The sequence below is a fragment of the Palaemon carinicauda genome, chromosome 4 (assembly GCF_036898095.1).
Source record: "Palaemon carinicauda isolate YSFRI2023 chromosome 4, ASM3689809v2, whole genome shotgun sequence".
Taxonomy (NCBI): Eukaryota; Metazoa; Arthropoda; class Malacostraca; order Decapoda; family Palaemonidae; genus Palaemon; species Palaemon carinicauda.
Window position 1 is genome coordinate 188887565 of NC_090728.1, and position 24215 is coordinate 188911779.

The 24215-nt window shown below is 34.8% G+C and overlaps 1 long non-coding RNA gene across 1 annotated transcript in view; it reads right to left on the reverse strand.

Annotated features, from left to right (window-relative positions):
• The window catches only part of LOC137639237 (uncharacterized), a 37504-nt gene extending 35192 nt beyond the window's left edge, over positions 1-2312 (reverse strand). The window contains exon 1 of the long non-coding RNA XR_011044267.1: positions 2235-2312. This is a non-coding gene — a long non-coding RNA (uncharacterized lncRNA). The remainder of the gene's footprint in view (positions 1-2234) is intronic.
• Positions 2313-24215: the final 21903 nt, after the last annotated feature.

The following is a 24215-nucleotide window of genomic DNA, read 5'->3' on the forward strand; positions in this document are numbered from 1 at the left end:
CTGATTTGCGTTTCATGTTCGATTTAATTTTACTACGTACTGTATACAGTAGTGTATTATTGTATGATCACATTCTCTTTTCGTGTTTTATTTCTTTCTGTGCTGAATTATATATCATATGTAATGCAATGAACAATCAGTAAGAGCAGATATTACTAATTACAGTATTAATGGAATTACAGGTAACGAAATATCGTATTTGGGGGTCTTCAGATTTCGCGGTATTTTCGAAATTTCCGGAAAATCCGCGATATGTATTTATATATGGGTTATGGAAAAAACCCGCGAAGTGGTGAATCCGCGATGGTCGAACCGCGAAGTAGCGAGGGTTCACTGTATACATTATCAGTGCAAAAGCATAGAAAAAAATTAATTATGGTAGTATACTATTTTTCCACTTGTTTCTCGTATCGCAATGCTTTTTCCACCCGACTACTCAAAAATGCACTCTGAAAATTTTCACCACTTACATACACAGTAGCTGTAGAAAATGCATTACTATTTGATAGTGGTTTTTAGCAGTTTTCAATGGACTACTTTTAATACCAAGACCTGCTTATGCATGCGTTACATTTTACCCCTCTGCATCTCAGACTATGTGACTAAGCCTCATTTCAAATAGCCCAATCAGATATTAGATATGGGCCTACTGTATAATCTACTGTTTATATTGGGTTTTCATTAGGTTGTTAAAAATTTTGACTTCATTTCAAATAAATCCTTATTTCAAACCTAAGTCTCATGATCGACACTATTTAAAACCGACCCAATTCAACACTATTTTACATAATTTGGAAACTGATGATTTTACGTAACCACCATGTCCTTACAAGAGCAATTAAGCGTCATTAAATACGTTTGATGTTCCACGCCTAACTTCACATGCAAGTAACATTTCTGGTGTTATTAGGGGCTACCCCAGCACCAGTCATTCTGATGCTATTGCTACCTTTCATCGAGAAGCATCAGACTTCGACTAAAAAAGACAACATATCAGCTTAATAATGCTAAAACATTATGGCACCTGAAATAGTAACCCATGCAGTTGATGTGCGCAGCACACCCACGTACCGCTTGAGGAACAGTAACATGTTAATTTTGTGAGCGATGCAATCCATGGCCAAGCATTCACCATTAGCGGAGTGTATTGTGAATAACAACCATTTATAATATGGTACTTTAATAGTGATCCACGTGACAGGCGTGCACAGCACATTCATGTTCCACTTTCCTGAACAAAGGAGCAGCGATATGCCTTATTTCACTATAGAAACAAGCCACGGCCGAGCAAAAACTAATACAGAAGGAACAAACCACAATGTTATCATACCATGTCCACGTTAAAAATTTAGATAAACGGTACTCGAGAGAAAGCAGTGATCGAAAGAGTTACCCCTGATAAAATTACCCCGTAGTTGTTATTTATTTTCGCACGAATATCTATTTTCCCTTTTAGTTTTTATTTTATTCCACCCAAAGCTACAATTCCCACCTAATAGGGTATGATACGTGGCAATATATATATAAAAAAAAGCAGATACTGTTGCGGAAAATAACACCGAAAGACAAAATAAGAAAACTACAGGAGAAAATGGTTTTCATGCAAAAATGGCTTGGTGGGAGACTACCGAAATTTTACACCGTCTCCCAAAAGTCACGAACGGACTTAACAAAACGGCTTTCATAATTATGGACCATAAATCGGTAGAGTTTCAAGGTGTAATAAACTACAATAATACCCACATAACTAAGGAATAAAAAAATGGATCCTAATTATCAGATCTTTGCCTAGCCTACATGGCAAAATTAGTTTCCACTAGATTGCAGATTAGTATGTGGGCAACTGCAACGGCAACTGCAACTGCCAAACCTAGCTTCAATACAATACTGAAAATCAAATAAATTTTCATTTATTGGGGAAATACAAGTCCAAATACAAAACCATAATCAAGAACAATGCATTTTGAAATCCAACTTGCGTAGACTCCCACAGCCCCAAGAAATTGGTTTGGGAAACTTTTTAATTGTTCAGATATAGAACACGCACTACTCACAAATAATAGCTGTAGTAAAGCATAATATAATATAGGTTTGGAAATAAAGAACGATATGTAAGACCTTAGCCTACCGATTGAAGATCCACGAAGTTTTCCCCAATTAAAACCGAGGTTAAGGCCTTAAAAATACCTATTTGGATAATAATATGAATCGAAAAATGTATATATGAGACTTACTTTCACATTAATAAGAAGATAAGGACAATTACGTAAATATATGACGATTGGTGGATGTAAGAACACAAAGTCTTCGACACTTGAGTAAAAATGGCCGCCAACAGGCTTGCAAGACTCCTTAGTCAACATGACGTGTTCCAATAATATGCTGAGATTTAAATAACCAGTGAATTTTTCGTTAATTCTTATATACTTTTTTTTCTAAATGTTTAGAAATTATCATAGTATATTACCTCCTCGACATGCAAAAGATGATAATTATCGTACAATACAATATGGCTTCAATATAACGAACTCATTGAGAGATATTTCAATTGATTGAAAAGACTTGGTTACTGTCTTTGCTGTCTTTTTATGTTCAATAAATTTATGACCGAAATAGAAGAAAAAACTTCCCATTGTTAGAAAAGTGTAGAAAAGGGTCTAAATTTTGTTTATTTATCCTTGAAAATGAATCTATATACATATATCAGAAGAAAACGTAGAAAATGGAGTGACATACGATCTAAATCAAATTTGGTGACAAAGCATATACTGACAATTCTAAAACCATATGATTTGGCCTTATAAATATAATTTATAATCCACTTTACAGATGAACCATCCAAAGAGAGATATTTAAAGCTATATTATACTAGATAAAAAATGTTACTAGATATATCAGTTAATTCATAAAAGACATTTTGGCTGAGAGAAACTACACACATAAGCACATTATATTCAGTATATACCTACAAGTATATACAAGCTATAATCAGATGTCTTTCCGATAAATTACCAATAAACAACTTGGTGCTAAACTGTTCTGATAACCGTCGATTTCCTTCAATCATTTAAATTTTGTTAAACTAGTGAATTATAATTTGTGTTCCCTTACACAAAACTAGCCACCTAAATTACAGGGTTACACATAAATAAAATGTATAATGTATAATCAGAACTGCACACTTTTCTTACATTCAAGATACTTTTAACGAGACAACAAAAAAATAGTTTTTATTATGATTCATAACTAATAGTTTCAGGACATTTTCCAAGCATAATAAATCCACAATTCGACTGAAAATTTATTATCATTAAATGTATTGCATAGGTTTTAAGCTTCTTGGCAATTATAACAAATTTTATAATGCCATTCGAAAGGAATCAAGGTGATATATAATCTGTTTATAAAAATTAAATCCAAAAATCTTACTAAAACTTATCAAAATGACTATAAGTTATAAAAGTTTGTACATAATATCGTGTTATTAAAACTTGTGCTCGAGTAGGCCTATTATACGAAAGCATTAAAGAAATTACTAGATCTTCCATCTTTCAAATAATAAACGGCAAAAAGTACTAAATACAGGGTGGTACAAAAAGCATTCGTTCACAGTTATTATACAATTATTAGAATGCAGTTATTATCGGGAAATTAGGGCTTTCTGTAAATGACAATTAATGCCTACAGAATTGAACCACGTAGTCATTAGGTAAACAGTGCATTAATGCAAAAGACAGGAAGCCATTAGAAACCCAATAGTGTAATAGATGATATTTCATTCTAAAGCACTTATCCCCTGTAACTGTCTTTGAGAGAAGACTCTAGATATATCAAAGAAAATGTATCCTTAAAGAAAACGTACCACGTACAGGGTGCCCCAAAAAACGTACTGCATGACGTGTAATCAAACTGAAGGCAATATATTGGCTTCTTGGCTTAAAATTGAAACCTCTGTCAAAAGTGGTAATGGAGGCCTAATTCCCAATTAACAAAATAACCAAACTTCCCAAATACGCATACCTTCTCAAGATACGTTAATACATTACTTCTTTTTAGAAACACTGTATAGCAGGGTCCGAATTCCAACACAACAGAGTGATACAAAAACTACACAATGGCATTAGGTTTCATGGCTATTCGTCAGTCAGTTCCTACCAGAATCATTAATAAAGGAGAAACTACCTATTGTGTAATATAACCATATTAAGAACACATTCGGTGCACGTAAAATTATTTTTATGATTTAAATAGAGGTTTTCTTCATTGCTTTGAAAGCAAATATTTGGCGCTTTAGTATCCTTGCCTGTAACAAAATACAGGGTGCTACAGAAGTTAGCATTAGAAACACAAATTTAATATCACGGTTTCACCTTGAACTTATAAGATTGATGTAATAAAGGTTAGTTTTGTATTTAAGAAAGTTCTGAAGCAACTTAGGATCCTTTCATCTATTATATCTTGAATATTATTGTAACAGCCTGTGGCTTAATTTTCTTGCTAAGACACGCAATACCCCCACCCCCTTAATACAGGGCAATACAAAAAGAAAATCGAGAAGGAAACGTTGAATATTACTGGTTTATATAAATACATATTAAAGTATTCCCAGAAGTACAAAAAGAAACATTTCCACTTAATATACAATATTGAAAGTCTAAAATAATCACTCATAAAGAAAACAATCCTTAATTTAGACGAAACTGATAACCACTGAAGAACAAGAGCATAGTATTCTAGCCTCCTTGGATAGTCAAAACGTCACACCCTCTACAGGGTGACGTAAAAGCTTAATGCTCTATATGGCCATGTACCCAAATACAGGGTGTCCCAAATATTGTACCAAACGAAGTGTAACAAATATGCATTGTCTTCACACCATTGAAGTTGAAACTCAGTATCTTGGATGAAGCATACTGTATGCCAAATATATGATTAAAAAGCCACGACCTTCCTCTTAATAATAAATAATGAACTAATGTTATACTAGCCGGAGAGCTGTTGATATCAGGGTTGCCAGGTTTTCTAAACGAGAAAAGGCCAACTTCTAATCAACAGAAGCTTTAAAAGGCCAGCCCATAAGTAGAAAAAGGCCAAATATATAGTATTTAAGACCGGATTTTAATATTACTAAAGGCCTACCAATTTAAAAGAAAGGCCAAAATTTGAGTTTTTTTTTTTTTTTTTGCACTAGAAAGGCCAGCCTGGCAACACTGGTTGATACTCGCAAACAATACAGGGTGATACAAAATGTACCCAATAGCAGCAGGAATCATGGGTTTTCGTCAGTAAACTCCTGACAAAATTATAAGTAATGGAGAAATTAACATATATGTAATATAATCATATTAGTAAGGTATCCAACATACCTACAAGCTTATTAAAGGATATAAATCCCGTTTTTTCAGAGTTATAAAAGAAGGCATTCGACACTTTGGCATTATTGGGATTACCAAAATACAGGGTGATACAGAAGTTATCTGCAGAAAAACAGCACAAAAATTTACTGTATATCTAACGTAGAAACTCTTTATCCAATAAATTAAGAGATATTTAGTTTTACATTTTCATAAAGTTCTGAAATCACCCAGGATCTTTTCCTCCATTATATCATGAACAATATTATAAACAATCATTGTAACAGTTTGTACTTCAAGTTCCTTGCCGAGCCACATGCTCATAGTACAGGGCAACACAAAAAGAAAAACGAAAAGGGAAAGTTGAATGTCATTGGCTTATAATGCATATTAAGTACTCCCAGTAATACTAAAAGAAATATTTCCCATCAATATACTATATTGAAAGTCTTAAATCATCTTTCATTAAGAAATTAATATTAAATCTAGAAGAAACATACAGTATACTTTACAAAAGTATGGTATTCCAGACTCCTTGGCAAGTCAAAACGTCACAGGGTGACGTAATAGTTTAAATGTTCTGTACGGCCATGTACCAAATACAGGGTGTCCCAAACATTGTACTCCATATGGTGTAACCAAAATGCATTACCTTCTCACCATAAAAATCAAAACCAATATCTTGGGTGTATTATATTCATAATTTATGATTAAAATTCACTGACCTTCACTTTGAATGTAAATATAATCAATACTTAACCATAACTATACGATAGCAAGAGCTGTTGATATGCACAAACAAAACATGGTTAAACAAAAACTATTCAAAAGCAGCAGGAATCAAGAGTATTCGTCTGTAAACTCCTAACGAAATTATAATATGAGGGTGAAATGAACTTGCAAGCAAGATGATCATATTAGGATGGCATGCATTATACCCACAAGCATATCTAAGATAGATACAGGTTTTCTTCAGTGATATAAAATCTGGTATTTGAGACTTTAGCATCACTGGCATTACCTACATACAGGGTGATGCAGAAGTTACCTGTAGAAAAGCAATCCACAGATATAATTTCAATGTCGTATCTTTACCTTATAGAATGGAGGAAATGTTTATACTCATATTTTCCGAAAGTTTCGAAGTGACCCAGGGCTTTCCTTCTATTATATCTAGAATAATATTTAATAAATTCAGCGTAACAGTTTGTATTTCAAGTTCCTTTCCGAGCCAGAAGAGCCTAATACAGGGTAACACAAAATGAAAACCGAAAAGGAAATGTTGATTGTCACTGGCTTATATTACATATTAAGTACTTTCAGTACTACTAAAATAAACATTACCAATTAATAATCTAAATTGAAAGTCTCAAATCACCGTTCAATATCAAAACTTATCTTTAATATTGTAGTCAACTGATTGTCATCAGACCAAAATGATAGTATTCTAGACTCCTTGGCAAGTCAAACCATAACCCGCGAAGGTTGAAATATACAGGGTGATGTAAAAATCTTAGCAAAAGTTAAGGCCATGCTCTAGTGAATGTATAGCCATAAAAAAAAATGTAACCAAATACAGGGTGTAACAAAAATGTTTGCTATGACGTGAAACTAATGTGAATCGTCTTCTCCAGTAGGAATCATTATCTTGTGTAATATTTGCATTATCATTTGTTTACGAAAAATAACAGAGATTCGTCTTCATTATAACTATAATCAATAGCTATGAATGTCCTAGTGAAGGATTTACCAACATAACAGGGTGTTACAAAAATTACCATATGGCAATAGAGATCAAGAATATTCGTAATCCAATTCTTAGTTGTTATCAATGAAAAAGTATCATAATATCAAATTAGGAAGGCATTTGATATACCTAAAAGTATATTTAAGAGCTAAATATAGGATTTTTCAAAGATCTATAGAGACAAGAACTCGACTCATTAGAGTCATCAGCTAACCAAAATACAGGGTGATGCAGAAGTCATCTGTAGACAAGAAACTTCATTTATATGGTTTTAATGTAGACTCTCAAACTTATAAATTGTAAGGAAAGTTTGACTTTGTATTTTCCCATCATTATTAACCCTGGATAGGTACGGTGGGTCGTTCGCGACCCCGAGCGTCAAAAAAAAAACAGGTTTTTCTCACGTGACTGAGCCCCGTGACTGAATTTGTGGGTGATCGACCTGCAGGAGGTGTCTCCCCTACACGCTCTAGTAGTGTCCAGATGTGCATTGCTGTAGCTGTACTCCTTCCCCGATTTCTGAGACGAGTCGGGGTCGTTCGCGACCGAGTTTACCCTTCTAAGGTAGTTTGCATAATTATCAAAGTTATTACGTATTATGAAATTGTCGTAGAATGGTGCAACTTGTATAGGTTATCAGTTGTGGAAAGTCTTGGTGGATTGTTTGGCTACCATGTGCATGATTTTTTTTTTAGTTAAAATGTCGTTCATCACCACGAGGACCATTTTACCGCGATTGCCCCTTTTTCATTTTTTTTCATTTTTTTGCCAAGTCATTTTTCCGTAAGATATTGCCAAATAGTGTCGTAAAACTTTTGCTTGTTTAGTGTTGGAAAGTGTGTCTAGATGATCTGGCTATCCATGCATGACTTTGTTTTTGTCAGATACGACGTAGTTATTGGTATATTGGGTATTTAACTGCAGTTACCAATTTCTGTTTTTTTTCAATATTTGTAAAAATTACTACGTAGTAAGGAATTGCCGTATATTATTCATTTTTTTTTTCATGTTTATGTGTTAGAAAGTGTGCCTTGATGGTTGGGCTAACACGTGCATGTCTTTTTTTTTATCTGAGATGCCGTATATTAGAATGTCGGGCATTTTACCGCGAGTACCCCTTTTTCATTTTTTTTCATTTTTTTGCCAAGTCATTTTTCCGTAAGATATTGCGAAATAGTGTCGTAAAACTTTTGCTTTTTTAGTGTTGGAAAGTGTGTCTAGATGATCTGGCTACCCATGCGTGATTTTGTTTTTGTCAGATACGACGTAGTTATTGGTATATTAGGTATTTAACTGCGGTTGCCAATTTCTGTTTTTTTTCAATATTTGTAAAAATTTACTACGTAGTAAGGAATTGCCGTATATTATTGATTTTTTTTTCATGTTTATGTGTTAGAAAGTGTGCCTTGATGGTTGGGCTAACACGTGCATGTCTTTTTTTTTATCTGAGATGCCGTATATTAGAATGTTGGGCATTTTTCCGCGAGTGCCCCTTTTTATTTGTTTTGCATTTTTTTGCTTAGTCATGTTACCGTAAGGAATTGACAAGTAGTGTCGCAAAACTTATATTTTTATAGTGTTGGAAAGTGTGTCTAGATGATCTGGCTACCCATGCCTATTTTTTTTTTAGCCAGATATGGCGTATATATAAGTATGTGTTCGATTTTCCTGTGATTGCCATTTTTTCGTTTTTTCCCATTTCTTTCAAAATTACTACGTACTAAGGAACTATCACAGAGTAATGATTCATTTATATGTTTATTTGTCGGAAAATGTGCCTTGATGGTTTGCCTAGCACGTGGCTGAAATTTTTTTTTTCTGAAATGCCGTATATTAGAATGGCCATTTTTCCACGAGTGCCCCTTTTTATTTGTTTTGCATTTTTTTGCTTAGTCATGTTACTGTAAGGAATTGGCAAGTAGTGTCGCCAAACTTATAATTTTATAGTGTTGGAAAGTGTTTCTAGATGATCTGGCTACCCATGCCTATCTTTTTTTTTTAGCCAGATATGGCGTATATATAGGTATGTGTTCGATTTTCCTGTGATTGCCATTTTTTCGTTTTTTCCCATTTCTTTCAAAATTACTACGTACTAAGGAACTAGCACAGAGTAATGATTCATTTATATGTTTATTTGTCGGAAAATGTGCCTTGATGGTTTGCCTAGCACGTGGCTGAATTTTTTTTTTCTGAAATGCCGTATATTAGAATGTTAGCCATTTTTCCGCGAGTGCCCCTTTTTATTTGTTTTGCATTTTTTCGCTTAAGGTGGCCATACACGTTCGCGACTGGCGCGCGGATTTCATAGCGACTGGCGCGAACCGGTCAGTCTTTAACGTGTATGGGGCCTATTGATGCCAGTCCTGTCGAGCCAGGCCTGTCGCGTCGTCCTTTCAGCATGTTGAACTGATTGGCGCGTCGCGCTGTGGGTTTTGGGAAGGACTGAGGCAAAGTTTCAACATGTACAATACCTGCAGAGTACTCAGACTCGATCGCCCTATTTTTTTTCCTCCTCCTCCCCCCTACAAATTTGCTAAGAACCGTAAGGGTTCCCCGAGAGAGAGAGAGAGAGAGAGAGAGAGAGAGAGAGAGAGAGAGAGAGAGAGAGAGAGAGAGAGAGAGAGTGTGTGTGTACAAAATAGAACGGTATCAGATTTATTAGTCGTCTGACAGCACACATGATTTCTTTAAATGTTAAATATTTTTTAAATGTCACCCTAGATTAACATAATCCTGAGGAGAGAGAGAGAGAGAGAGACTCAACGTTTCACCAGACCTTGTCTCTAAATGGGATAGTGGAACGTAAAGGAATAAATTATCGCACTCGTGATACGAAAAAACTCGTCTGTCCCTTTTTGAAAATAACCTCCCCCCCTTATTCCTCTTCCCACCCCCGCCCTTCCCCTTCCTTTCTCACCCCCTTCCTCCTCCTCCCCCCTCTTTTCTCACCCCCCTTCCTCCTCCTCCCCCCTCCTTTCTCACCCCCCTTCCTCCTCCTCCCTAACGTCATATGATGAAAGTTTTCTCTCTTTCTCAGCCATGGCTTCATCCATACTTTACGACTTTTCTTGCAAATGTCACGTTCGTATTCATCATGCAGGAGTGCTATGACCATTACCGCACTTATTTTCCTTTTACTTGGTGTCATGATGTCAAACACACTCACTGTATCAGGACACTACAGGACTGAAAGGAGCACGGCCACTGCATATTTCATCTGCCCTCTTAAAATGTGAGTAGAGCAAGTCATCTACGTGTATGGGCAATACCCAAGTGGACTGGAGCGCGCGCTACTCCCGGCAGGACAAACCCCATGCCAGTCGCGTACGTGTATGGCCGCCTTTAGTCATGTTACCGTAAGGAATTGGCAAGTAGTGTCGCAAAACTTATATTTTTATAGTGTTGGAAAGTGTTTCTAGATGATCTGGCTACCCATGCCTATCTTTTTTTTAGCCAGATATGGCGTATATATAGGTATGTGTTCGATTTTCCGGTGATTGCCATTTTTTCGTTTTTTCCCAATTCTTTCAAAATTACTACGTACTAAGGAACTATCACAGAGTAATGATTCCTCTAGATGTTTATTTGTCGGAAAATTTTGTTTACTTTTTTTTTTGATTGAATATCATCAAATTTTTTTAGCTAAAATATTATATTGTTTTACATTTTTTTTTTCGATTTTATTTCCCTTCAAAAAAAATTTTTTGGGTCAGAATTTTAATTTTATAGACGTAAAATAATCGACAATTTTTCCGCGAGTGCCCCTTTTTATTTGTTTTGCATTTTTTCGCTTAGTCATGTTACCGTAAGGAATTGGCAAGTAGTGTCGCAAAACTTATATTTTTATAGTGTTGGAAAGTGTTTCTAGATGATCTGGCTACCCATGCCTATCTTTTTTTTAGCCAGATATGGCGTATATATAGGTATGTGTTCGATTTTCCGGTGATTGCCATTTTTTCGTTTTTTCCCAATTCTTTCAAAATTACTACGTACTAAGGAACTATCACAGAGTAATGATTCCTCTAGATGTTTATTTGTCGGAAAATTTTGTTTACTTTTTTTTTTGATTGAATATCATCAAATTTTTTTAGCTAAAATATTATATTGTTTTACATTTTTTTTTCGATTTTATTTCCCTTCAAAAAAAATTTTTTGGGTCAGAATTTTAATTTTATAGACGTAAAATAATCGACAATTATCCAGCAACCCACCATACAATTTTTATGCATATCCAATAATGATTAGATTAGTAAATAACACCTTGAAATTGACATACCCTTCCTACATTTCAAGTGGCAGATTAGGGAGTCTGAGTCAGTGTGGTTGGCGGCCATTTTGTGGACATATCCGAAGCGTAAGCTGCCCTATCTATATATATTCTTGTTCCCTATAGAATTTGTGATATTTTGGTATATTTTTACCTGCATAAATATCATATTATATATTAAATATATGTATTTTTTTACGAAATTTCTAAGTATTCAAAAAATTACCTTTAGATATGGCCCCTGATATAAATGTAATTTACAAAATAATGAAGATTTTTTTACATATTTCTATTTTAGGATAACATATGTTTATTCCCTAAAAAAATGAAACACTTCCTATTTCATTTGGGTACCCAAAAAAATTCATGAAATTTGGACAAATTTTTTTGGCCAAAAAAAGTTACCCTTTTTTTCTCATTTCAGATCTTCACCTCCATGGGTCTGACTTCATCCAAAATACATCAAGATGTGTCCTAAACATTCAAGAATCAATTCCTAAAAGGATTTGTGTATATATGTATAAACTTTTTTTTTATGAATTTTTATGTCAGGTCTTTTTTTTTTTCTACTTAATTTATTAAAATATTTATAATAAATAGTTTTTCTGCAGATGAGTAGTATTTATCTTTACAGTTGTTTTAAGCATTCATTGAAGTTTTTTTTGGCAAAAGAAAAAAGGAGGTTACTGCAAAAACTGATTTTTCAAGAATTTTTTTTGGCGTCGGGGTCGTTCGCGTCCGAGTATACCCTTAAAGGGGTGTCCGAGGAGCGTACCTATCCAGGGTTAAGTTACTCAGAATCTTCTGCACCATTACATCTTAGATTAATACTAACTATTTAAATTAAAAGCCTGTCCTTTATTTTCCTTGCCGAGATGAGCCACGCTTACTACAGTGTAACACAAAATGAAAAGTAAAATGGGAATATTTAATATTATTGTTTTTTATTGTTTATTAGGGTCTTGAATGCTATTAAAATAATACCTTGGTATAAAATAATCAACTTTAAGGTTTCATAGCATTGTTTAATATTAATCAAGATTTATATTAGCAAGAAACTGAAATACAATAAAACAAAGGGGTGGTTCTTTAAGCTCCTTGGCCATTCAAATAATCGTCCCAGAAGACAAATACAGGGTGATGTAAAAACTGTTTTTTCATAAGCTTAACCACAAAAGTATTATTATAAGTATACCTATGCTTCCAATCAAATAAAATATGAATGAATTGCTATCCATATGTACTCCTCAAAATGGTAATTAAGATTTCCTTTACTTAGTCATATACCTAAGATTAAACTAATCTATACACTAAAGAAGCATTTTTTTGACACTGTTGCATGTTCAAGAATCACGTGTCCCGTGACTTTACATAATAACAAAAAAGAAAAAAAAATCCAGCCTATAACTGAAACTTGTGCAAAATAGCTCTTTAGTTAACCTTCATAAGACTACGTAAGAATATTAAAAAAGGAACCGTTTAGTATCCTTCTTCAACAAATACAGGGTGATGCAAAATTCATCCCCAAAAACAGACGTTTTCAAATGCTCCATTTATAAAAATGTGATTTTTTCTTGTTGAAAAACGAAAACAACTAATAATATACTAATGTGGTATTCTAAAGATTCAAGATTTATTGTTACAGCATAAATTTACTCAATTCCCATTTATTATTATATTATACAAAAGTTAATTGATGATATTCCAGGACTTCTACACTTCGGAAATACAGGGAGCCACAAAATGATACCCAAATACTTAATCATAAGATATTGGTTTTCACCTGACCTCTATTTTTTTGGTTTCATGAAAATAATTCACTATCATATGTATATTTAAGCTTCATTTTCATTTAATAAAGGAAATAATCTCTATTTTTATTGTAATTTTAATCGATAACACAAAAACTATGAATAAACTATTTTTAGCTACCCTTGACATTCACCAACGAAGAGGATTACAGGGTGGTACAAAAACTGTCTGATTACAGGGTGGTACAATAACTGTTCGATCACAAGGTGGTACAAAACGGTAAAAAAATATTAGTTAGATTTTATCACCCGTTTTTTTTCGCTAATAGAAATGGCATAGTCTATAAAATAATCATAAATGAAATTTTAAGAAAAAAAAATCTGATAGATCACAAAACAAACTTAGTCTCTAAATAGATAGTTTTAAACAATACCAAAGCAAAAACGCTTACTTTAGTAAGTTAGCAATTCAGAAAGACACGAGTCATACAGTGGCTTTATGTAGATTAGATATATCATAGATAATGCTTCATTGTGGTTTTATGGACATAAAAAATAGTTTTTTAATGGTTCCAGAATGTTTGGAAAGAACCTAACTTCCTCACAACAATCATAATAATAGCCACTTTACAAGCCATATACAGTATGTATGATTTTGAGGCCTACCACAATACAGGGTAGCAAAAAAGATAGATCATATATTCAATGGACTAGACTTATATTGAATATCACGTACTTTTAATATGAAAATAAGAGAAACTTTGTAATATATATTATCCTGCAGGTTTGGGGTTTTGTTCATGTTAAATTCAATGAATCAGATGTATGTTAACTAGAAGCTTTGAAAGATATTACACAAAATGTATGAAATGTCGGCCCCAGGATCATATTTAATACCCAAACCTTGAAGTACAGGGTGGCACAAAAATCTACTTATCAAAAGAGTATTGCAAAACACGTTGATAATATGCATCTACACTAAACTATCAATTTTAAATATGAATTTTAAAATGATAAGAAACAAAATGTTATATACATCAGCCCTTAAGAAAACTATACAAGATTGTAGACATGAAACGGTAATGAATTTTCCAATCAAATATGTTACAAGTAGTTTCTAGTGTCCAATAAGAACACCAAAGAAAACTACACAACAATAATAACAATAAATACAGCAATTTATAGTCCACCGCAGGACAATGGCCTCAGACATATCCTTATTCATGACTGGAGGGGGTCCTTTTTATCAACACGCCGGCTATTGCAGATTTGTGATGTTGGGAGACTTTAGAGTGATCACTTATAGCAAACCAACCTAGTACGGGTAACGAAGCAACAGCGCTTCACTTCAGTAGTAATGTTAATCGATACTGAAGTAAATAAATACTGTTTGAAGTATTTGACATACCAGGTATGGAGGGCGGTGCATGACAAATACCCTGTCAATAGATTTCCAAATTATTCCTCATAACAAAAACCATGTCAATAGATTTCAAAAATCCTCATAACAAAAACCATGTCAATAGATTTCAAAAATCCTCATAACAAAAACCATGTCAATAGATTTCAAAAATCCTCATAACAAAAATCATGTCAATAGATTTCAAAAATCCTCATAACAAAAACTATGTCAATAGATTTCAAAAATCCTCATAACAAAAATCATGTCAATAGATTTCAAAAATCCTCATAACAAAAACCATGTCAATAGATTTAAAAAATCCTCATAACAAAAATCATGTCAATAGATTTCAAAAATCCTCATAACAAAAACCATGTCAATAGATTTCAAAAATCCTCATAACAAAAACCATGTCAATAGATTTCAAAAACTATTCCACAATCAAATTATCACAGAAATTTCACTGGAAAATATTAGCTAGTGTTTAACAAAATCATATCAAATAGGTCTATATTATACATGCAACCATATTCATGTTGTATTGAAAAGGTATGAGAAAAATAAAACGAAGTACTCACGAATAGAGGCTTCTTGTCACATTTCCCTTTGGTGAGTTGAGTCAAAAGTTAAATTTTGTACCTTTTAAAGACACTTCACTTCTTTCCTAAAGTCAAAATTCTTATAAAAAAGAAACTATATGCTTGGCAAAAGCAATTTTGCGTTCCTTGACCAGAACGACATAGCTTATACAGGGTAGCACAAAACGAAAATGAAGGTTGTGGCCTTTAATGCTATTGGGTGACACTGATACCTCGTACGGAGTTACACAAAAAGAAAATAATATTGGATGACATTGACATAGTTTGTACAGGGTTGCAAAAACGAATATGTTACTGGATGACATTGATATAGCTTGTTCAAGGTTGCGCAAAAGGAAAAAAAACTATTGGGTAAAATTGATGTGGCTCGTACAGGGTTGCACAAAACGAAAAGGCTATAGGGTGAAATTAACATAGCTTGTACAAGGTTGCACAAAAGGAAAAGCAATTGGGTGACACTGACATACCTTGTACAGGGTTGCACGAAAGGAAAATGATATTGGTTGAAATTGACACAGCTCGTACAGGGTTGCACAGAACGAAAATGCTACTGGGTGGAATTTATATAGCTCATACTGGGTTGCACAAAAGGAAAATGTTATTGGGCGACATCGCTTTGTAGATTCAACTAGAGTATCAAAAGGAATTTGCATTTATAAACTCTCCTGAAGATCTAGGGTCTCTGTAATGACTCAATTAAGCTGTAATACTGTTGGAGAGCTTTAAAGCTGTTCATCATAGTGCAATAGTACTTTTAGTTTCCCCCGGCTCTAGGAACATATGAAAAATCTCTATAGTCTTTACGTGAAGCCTTGAACCATTTATCCGGTTCGATAGTTCTGTTCGGTAACTGCCCGGATGTTGGAAGTTTTAATGTACCCTCTTTTTCACATTAGTAGTTTCAGATGTTGCTTTAACATGCACATTCACGTGTGCATAAATATAAATCTGGACATAAAAAACATGCAATAGTATACACACACACACGCACATTTTATATATATATATATATATATATATATATATATATATATATATATATATATATATATATATATCTATGAGGATCGCCAAGAATGGAGACAGTTCTTGAAGCAGGACGACTGACAGGCCTGGAGGCCTACCTGGCGTCTGGTGAGAAAGGTGAGTATATATATATATATATATATATATATATATATATATATATATATATATATACACACAAAATAGTGTACATACACATCTACTGTATATGCATAATTAACATAGTATTATATATATATATATATACACAGTATATATATATACACACACACACACACACACATATATATATATATATATATATATATATATATATACTGTATATATATATACATATACAGAGAGAGAGAGAGAGAGAGAGAGAGAGAGAGAGAGAGAGAGAGAGAGAGAGAGAGAGAGAGAGGATATATCAATATGTAAGAAAAAATAATGGACATGGGCAGGACATATAATGAAAATGGCAGATAACAGATGGACATTAAAAATAACAAAATGGGTCCTTAAATATTACGAATGAAGCAGCTAAAGGAAGAGAAGACGATGGACTGACGAGCTAAGAAATTTTGCGGGTATAGACTGGCATAGAAAGACCACAAACAGACGCGAGTGGAAGGACAGGTCTGAGGCCTTTGTCCTGCTGTGGACTAGCAATGGCTGATGATGTGTTTATATATATATATATATATATATATATATATATATATATATATATATATATATGGTGTTTCCTCTAAAAGTAGGCGGCTCCAAAGAAAAAGCAACTCTACATTCATCTCCGACCACATTCATCCTTTACTTGTTGCATTGTGGATGAAACCCCTTTGCAGTAAAACTTCCAAAGCAGTAGTCCCTTCGTACATCAACTCAAAAGGCTCATCCATAGTACGTCAAAACCCACATCCCCGCCCAAATTCACCATTCACTCATATTGGTCAAGTGAAGATTATAGGAAATGATTAATTTGTAATGATTTAATATCAGGAGAAAGGAGAGTTTGCACTAGAAAGGGCTGGATAGATGGTGTGAGAGAGTCAGTTGATATGAAGGAACACAATATCGATCTTGAAGAGGGAGAATGAGAATGAAAGAAAGTGATTGGTGGGCTTCATCTGACGTGCTGTTGATAAGCCTGTCTTATAGGGGTACTGACAGGCTAGCGTTGCGGAAGTTTTCTGTTCAGAGGGTTCATTCAACATTCAGAATCATTGTATGAGAGATGTAGTAAACATTATCTAGTCTTTTCAGAGGTTCCAAATTTGTGCTACGGACCCCGTTCATTGTCTAAATTCACATGACAAGCCATCTCTTGACTATCTATGTTCTAACTTGAAATTTGAAATTTAAGTTTTGCTAAAAGATTTTTAAGAACTTCAAACTTTTATAATTCTTATAATCACATTAATTAAATTAACTCTTATTGTAAAAGAACAATTATTACTCTAATTCATTGAACTTAGAACCCCTACCCTAAGCAATTAATATCACTATTATTATTATTATTATTATTATTATTATTTTCCTGTAAACTTCTGCACATACTTTAATTCTTTCCTAAAATATTCTATATCTCTCAAAAATCTACACTTGATACCCTAACCAATTACTTAATATCCCACCCCATTTGCTCCTAAATTTCACTTCTCTCAAACAATTTTTAACTGTTACCAGCTACTGTAGTTTTTCTCTACATCTCCAATTAGCACAGTATCATCACCAAACATTAATCCCATGTACATCCGAGGCCAGTCAATTCAATTTCTTAACTGCTATCTTTTCATCCTAAACATTTTATCCATCCTTCTGTCCTCCACATACAACATTTATTCTGAATACACATTCCATCGATGTAATATTATTTACTTTTCAGACATTAGCTCTCCATTAGTATAATTTATTCTGGGATCCACATTATTATTATTATTATTACTACCCAAGCTACAACCCTAGTTGGAAAAGCAAGATGCTATAAGCCCAGGAGCTCCAATAGGGAAAAATAGCCCAGTGAGGAAAGGAAATAAGGAAATAAAATAAATGATGAGAACAAGTTAACAATAAATCATTGGCATTATTTGCCAATTAAACATTCTGCCTTCATACAGAACACGTTTTCTTTTCTCGAGTACTTCGGCAGACTCTACTATATTCTCTCTCACGTTTTCCTTGATATTATCATTAATCATTTAGGTTACGTCTAGAAGATATTGTTTTCTATGATGTAAACTTGATTCTAAACGTCTCTCTCTCTCTCTCTCTCTCTCTCTCTCTCTCTCTCTCTCTCTCTTAACGCTATGCCGTTGTCTACCCGATCTCTCTCTCTTTCTCTCTCTCTCTCTCTATTAATTCTATGCCCTTGTCTACCCACCTTCTCTCCCTCCCTCTCTCTCTCTCTCTCTCTCTCTCTCTCTTTATGCTATGCCGTTGTCTACCCGATCTCTCTCTCTCTCTCTCTCTCTCTCTCTCTCTCTCTCTCTCTCTCTCTCTCTCTCTCTCTAATTCTATGCCCTTGTCTACCCACCTTCTCTCTCTCTCTCTCTCTCTCTCTCTCTCTCTCTCTCTCTCTCTCTCTCTTAATGCTATGCCGTTGTCTACCCGATCTCTCTCTCTCTCTCTCAGATACTTGCTCTTAATGCTATGCCGTTGTCTACCCGATCTCTCTCTCTCTCTCTCTCTCTCTCTCTCTCTCTCTCTCTCTCTCTCTCTCTCTTAAAGCTATGCCGTTGTCTACCCGATCTCTCTCTCTCTCTCTCTCTCTCTCTCTCTCTCTCTCTCTCTCTCTCTCTCTCTCTCTCTCTCAGATACTTGCTCTTTCAATCACAATTCTTTCATTTCTCTTCCCAAGCGTTCCTCACGTGCTACGACACACGGAATGTAGCAAACTCCATGAGTACCTTGGAAACTATTATAGAACCCGAATGCCTTGAAGACACGCGAATCTCTCAGCTCCAATGTCAGTGTCACAACGACTACATTTTGACAATTGCAAAACACGCGAGACCCCAGTGCAGGGTTGCCAGGTTGGCCTTTTTTCAGGCTAAAGACTTCAAAATTGGCCTTTTTTCAGGCTAGACTTCAAAAATTGACCTTTTTTCAGGCTAAAGACTTCAAAATTGGCCTTTTTCAGGCTAAAGACTTCAAAAATTGGCCTTTTTTCAGGCTAAAGACTTCAAAATTGGCCTTTTTCAGGCTAAAGACTTCAAAATTGGCCTTTTTCAGGCTAAAGACTTCAAAAATTGGCCTTTTTTTCAGGCTAAAGACTTCAAAATTGGCCTTTTTTCGGGCTAAAGACTTCAAAATTGGCCTTTTTCAGGCTAAAGACTTCAAAATTGGCCTTTTTTTTCAGGCTAAAGACTTCAAAATTGGCCATTTTTTCAGGCTAAAGACTTCAAAATTGGCCTTTTTTCAGGCTAAAGACTTCAAAATTGCCCTTTTTTTTAAAATTGGTTAGCCTTTAGCAATATCCTAAAAAGGTTGGCCTTAGATGCTATACTTTTGGCCTTTTTTAACTTCTGGGTTGGCCTTTTAAAGCTGCAGTTGATCAAAAGTTGGCTTTTTTCACATAAAAAACCTGGCAACCCTGGCCCAGTGTTGCCACGTTGGCATTTTTCAGGCCAAAAACTTCAAATTTGACCTTTTTTTTTAAATGAGTTGGCCATTGGCAATATCATAAAAAACCTGGCAACCCTGGCCCAGTGTTGCCACGTTGGCATTTTTCAGGCCAAAAACTTCAAATTTGACCTATTTTTAAAATGAGTTGGCCATTAGCAATGTCATGAAAAGAAAGTTTGGCCTGAATTTTTATATTTTGGCCATTTTTTTCTAATGGGTTGGCCTTTTAAAGCTACAGCTGATTAGAAGTTGGCCTTTTCTCATTTAGAAAACCTGGCAACCCTGATTACACGATCAAACGGTTCGTCGAACCCGGTTGACGAACCTGCTTGTCGAACGGTTCGAAGAGGTGGAGTCAGCCACAAATGCATAAGGTTTGTGGACAATGAAGCCCCGCCCACAAAAGTCAGGCGAGAAAAGACTTTCTTCGAACCGTTTGACGAACGCGTTCGACAACAAACTACTCCGTTCACACATTCGAACATCACTTCGAACACTTGTTTATCGAACCGCGTTCGACGAACCGTGAGACCGTGTAAAACCGCCTTCTTAAGACTAATTGGTGGTTTGAACGCACATCAATTGAAGGTCATTTTTACTATTATTATAGTATTATTCAGACCTAGTGTACGCGACCCGTAAAAATGATGGCTAAATGTTTAGATAGATATACACATGCAGCCCCTCCCACTAGGGTATGACTACTCCTTCTCCCCTTACTCGAGGGAGGGAGGGAGCTGATCGTGACCGGAAAGCAAACTAATGTAGGAAAACGAAGTGGACATAGGCAGGACATATAATGAGAATGTCAGATACTAGACGGACATTAAGAATAAAAGAAAGGGTCCCTAGAGATTGCAAAAGCAGGGGAAAGAAGAGAAGACAATGGATTGATGAGCTAAAAAAATTTGCTGTTGTGGACTGGCAGAGAAAGACCTTAAACTGACTTAAGTGGATTGAGATGTCTGAGGCCTTTGTTCTGCCGTGGACCACTAATATTGTTGTTGTTGTTGTTGCTCTTCTTCTTCTTCTATTTTAGAGTTCTCTTGCTTGAGGGTATACTTGGGCACACTATTCTATCTATTTTCTCTTCGTCTTGTTTTGTTAAAGTTTTTATAGTTTATATAAAAAATATTTATTTTAATGAAACAGTCTCCAATCGATTTAGATTTGAGAATAAAGCCCTCAGAAGGATATTGGGAGTTGAATGGGAGAGGATTAGAAATGAAACTATAAGAGAGATTACTCGAGTGCCATTTGGGGATGAGATCATGATGAGGGGTAGATGGAGATGGTTTGGGCATGCTCTTTGCACTTCCCAAGAGAGATTAGTTCACCAAACGTTTAACTGGGCTCCACAATGCCCTAGAAGAATTGCAAGATCCAGGGTTACATGGCTTAGGACTATAAAGCGCGAAGCAGGAGATGATGAATGGAGAAGTATTCAATTAAAAGCTCTAGATAGAGACGACTGGCGAAATCTAACCGAGGCCTTTTGCGTCAATGGGTGTAGGAGATGATGATGAATGTTGTTAGTGTTCTTAAAATATTTAAGTTTTCCTTGTTTCCTTTCCTCCCTGGGCTGTTTTCCCTGTTGGAGCCCCTGGGTTTATAGCATCCTGTTTTTCCAACTAGGGTTGTAGCTTAGCAAGTTATAATAATAATAATAATAATAATAATAATAATATTATTACTACTATTATTATTATTATTATTGTCACTTGCTAAGCTACAACCCTAGTTGGAAAAGCAGTATGCTATAAGCCCAGAGGCTCCAATAGGGAAAATAGCCCTGTGAGGAAAGGAAACAAGGAAAAATCAAATATTTTAAGAACAGTAACATTACAATAAATATTTCCTATATAAACTATGAAAACTATAACTATACAAGAGGAAGAGAAAAAAGATAAAATAGTGTGCAAGAGTGTACCCTCAAACAAGAGAACTCTACCCCAGGACAGTGGAAGACCATGGTACAGAGACTATGGCACTACCATGAAGATCTGAATGTAAAGGATGGTTGGAATATTCAAAGTATATTTCAATTCGAGTCCGGTTAATTTTACTTTTAGCTCATTTCTTTGCATTCCCAGTTGTGAAATAAATGAACAATAATGAACTATGAAAGTGAACATGTCAAACACGGTTGAGATATACATAGACCGAGGCAACAACAAACTACGAAACATTACTCCATCCTGTTCAACAAGTTGTGACATATGCAGTAATGATTCGTCGATTACCACATGTCCTTGATAACAATTGTTACTATACTCGTACTTTGTACTTTAGTTGATATTTAAGTCGAAAGAGATCAGTGAAGTGGTAAATGACAGGAATGAGAAGGTGTGGCGACCGAGGTTTGACGCCAACGACATGCGAATAAGTCTGTTGAAACGGTTTCTCAAGTACAAATTCACTTTCTGATACTTACGTAGAAATTTAAGTGGTATTTCATATTCTGTCAGCAATCTAAATTGATTATTCTACTTTATTATTATTTGTATGTGATATTTTGTTGGGATTAACTTTCAGATCCTACCAGACCGTACCATCCTGTAGTGTAGTACAATAGTATGCAGTTTATTACCTACGCCAACGAAGTTGGAAGGAGGTTATGTTTTATGTTTGCGTGTTGTTTGTGTTTGTTTGTGAACAGTTTCACAGCCACAATTCTAATCGTAGAGTAATGAAACTCGCAGGGATTAACTGTTATGTAAAAAGCTGGAAATTATTAAATTTTGGAAGGTCAAGGTTGAAGGTCAAGGTTACAGTCAAGCAAAATGTCCAATTCACGTAATCAGCCAAAAGTTAGGACATCGTTGTCACAGAGACTTCAAACTTGGTTCATATTTGAGTGTATGAAAATCCAGGTCAATTAATACATGTTGAGGTCAAAGGCTAAGGTCAAGGTCAGCAAAAGGTCGAGAAATAAGCTGCCGTGGCGGAGGTCTGGGCTCTATTGAGTTGTTGTTATTATTATTATTATTATTATTATTATTATTATTATTATTATTATTATTATTATTATTATAACTGGACAGGCTACAACATTAGTTGGAAAAGAAAGGTGTTATAAGCCAAAGGGCTCCAACAGGGAAAAATTGCCCGGAAAGGAAATAAACTACACAGGAAGTAATGAATGATCAATATAAAATATTTCAAGATCAGTAACAACGTTAAAAATAAATCTGTTGAAATAAACTACGAAGAGACTTGTGTCAGTCTTTTAAACATAAAATCATTTGCTGCAATCAAACAATTCAACAGCCTGATTAGGAAAGAACATTCCACAGTCTTGTCACAGTTGGAATAAAACTTCTAGAATACTGTGTAGTATTGAGCCTCATGATGGAGAAGGCCTGACTATTGGAATTAACTGCCTGCCTAGTATTACGAACAGGATGGAACTGTCCAGGAAGATCTGAATGCAAAGGATGGTCAGAGTTATGAAAAATCTTATGCTACATGCATAATGAACTAATTGAACGATCAGGAATAAGAAATTTAATAGACCGTAAGTTTCTGTCCAACAAATTAAGATGAGAATCAGCAACTGAACACCAGACAGGAGAACAATACTCAAAACAAGGTAGAATGAAAGAATTAAAACACTTCTTCAAAATAGATTGATCACCGAAAATCTTGAAAGATTTTCTCAATAAGCCAATATTTTGTTCAATTGCAGAAGAAACAGACCGAATGTGTTTCTCAAATGTGAATTTGCTATCACCAATCACACCTAAAATTTCTAGCCATAAAATGCGAAACATTATCAATGTTGAGACCCAGATGTTGAGGACCCACCGTCCTTGACCTACTTACAATCATACTTTGAGTTTTGTTAGGATTCAACTTCAAGCCCCATAATTTTCAACATGCATTAATTTTAGCTAGATCTCTATTAAGGGATTCACCAACGCCAAATCTATATTCTGGAAATTTAATTGATGCAATGAGCAGCTCTTCTAGGAGAAGGACACTCCAAAATCAAACCATTGTTCTCTGATCTTGGGTAGCGACATAGCCTCTGTACCATGGTCTTCCATTGTCTTTGGGTAAAGTTATCTTCCTTGAGGGTACACTCGGGGACACTATTCTATCTAATTTCTTCTCCTTTTCTGTTGGTTTTTATAGTTTAAATAGGAATTATTTATTTTAATAGTGTTACTGTTCTTAAAATATATTTTCCTTGTTTTCTTTCCTCACTGGGCTATTTTCCCTGTTGTGGCCCCTGGGGACATAGCATCCTGCTTTTCAAACCAGGGTTGTAGCTTGACATGTAGTAGTAATAATAATAATAATATTAATAATAATAATAATAATATCAGGCAGAAATTACAGTATCAAGACAAAACGAATGATAACTAATACACAAATAAAGGAAAGAATCAAGTAAATACAGATGAAAATGTTAATGAAAAGAATAAAACCCTAGGAGACTAGTGGCCCAGTGAATCAGC